This window comes from Sinocyclocheilus anshuiensis, unplaced genomic scaffold (genome assembly GCF_001515605.1).
Source record: "Sinocyclocheilus anshuiensis isolate Anshui unplaced genomic scaffold, SAMN03320099.WGS_v1.1 scaffold1632, whole genome shotgun sequence".
Taxonomy (NCBI): domain Eukaryota; kingdom Metazoa; phylum Chordata; class Actinopteri; order Cypriniformes; family Cyprinidae; genus Sinocyclocheilus; species Sinocyclocheilus anshuiensis.
In genome coordinates, this window is record NW_015558674.1 from 250,191 (window position 1) to 251,914 (window position 1,724).

The window sequence follows — 1,724 nt, forward strand, 5'->3', positions numbered from 1 at the left end:
CCTTTTCTCCGTCCCTCCTTACACATGTCAAACAAACCCGGTTCAACATGAGCACAACATCTGGGGTCGCAATGCTTCATCCTCCCAAGTGCCTTCAGTACTATAAATATTAGCATGTTTTCTCTCGCAGTTCTTCTCTGTCTGCTGTTCAGTTATGATGTGCATTAAGAGTCCACATTCTTAGAATCTATCTGCGCTGCTCTTAAAGGAACTGTTCACCCAAAAATGAAAATTTTCTAAAAATGTATTCACCCTCAGGTCATCCGAGATTAGGATGAGTTTGTGTCTTCATCAGATTTGGAGAAATGCAGCGTTGCATCAGTGTCTCAGCAATGGATGCTCTGCAGTGAATGGGTGCCGTCAGAATGAGAGTCCAAACAGCTGATAACTAAAATACGAGTCCATAATCCATAATAACGCTTCCTCCAGTGAAAAAGTGTTCTGGTCTGGAGAGAAATCTGCACAGATCAAGCAGATCTATCACAAATATGTGGCTGGATTTTGATGTGAGAGAAAACAGGAGATGGACTTTTTCACTAGAGGAAGCGTTATTATGGATTATGGACTTGTATTTTAGTTAAAAGCATCTTAATGCTGGATTTGTTTCAGCTTTTGTCTTCTCCAGATGTTAACTGATGGACTGGAGTGCTGTGGATTGCTTGTGGATTATTGTGATGTTTTTATCAGCTGTTTGGACTCTCATTCTGACGGCACCCATTCACTGCAGAGCAAAGTGATGCAATGCTACATTTCTACAAATCTAATGAAGAAACAAACTCATCTACATCTCGGATGAACTGAGGACATTTTCAGCAAATTTTCATTTTTGGCTGAACTATTCCTTTAATAATACAGTTTAATTGACCGGATATGAAATGCAGCTCATTAAAAAAACGCGGAAATGAATGCAGTTTTTACTTAAAATTCACTCAAATGTGGAAATAGCAATTGTTTATCTATTAACAAGATTGTTGGTAGATAATAAAACTGATACAAGGCTTAACAAACACTTTGCTTGAGGATTAATCAAATCATATTGTCATTGTAAACTGCACAGAAAATCAAACACACAATGCAGAGTTTCTGAAACTGGGGTTTGTGAGTTGTAAACAGTGAAAAGAGGTGAAAAGCTAATAATTAAGTAATAAAAAAAATAAAACAATGTCAAAAAATGCTGAAATCTTTATATTACATTGAAATATTAGCCTAAAATCTTTAATATTTTATGTCTGACAAAAAAATGATTTGCAACAATAGTCCTATAATCAGCAAGAATCCATTATCTAGTCCATCTTCACTCAACAAGAACTGCTCAAACTCACTGAGCTTCCGTCGAGTGTTCAAACATGACAACGCTTCCACCAGTTCCCACAGCTGACGCTAATGTGTGTATTAATGCGGTGCTGACATCTGAGGTGTGTGTGTGTGAACTGATGGCTGATGGACTGAGACCGCATGCTGTACGCTAGCAAGACAGAAAGGCTTTTAACTCAAACATTCAGTGTGTGTGTGTGTGTGTGTGTGTGTGTGTGTGTACTGATAATCCTCACTATAAAGCAGGATGCTAAATCACCCTTAATGTAACATGGGCTCCAAACGTCTGAGACCACTAGTGAAGCTAGTGCTTTTATGCATTTCTTGTTAATTGTTTTCATTACAATATGCAGTACAGTATATATATACAGTGGGTACGGAAAGTATTCAGACCCCCTTAAATTTTTCAC

The 1,724-nt window shown here is 37.8% G+C and overlaps 1 protein-coding gene across 1 annotated transcript in view; it reads right to left on the reverse strand.

Moving 5' to 3' along the window:
* The window catches only part of arhgap9 (Rho GTPase activating protein 9), a 43,628-nt gene that overhangs the window by 25,075 nt on the left and 16,829 nt on the right, over nucleotides 1-1,724 (reverse strand). The window lies entirely within an intron of this gene.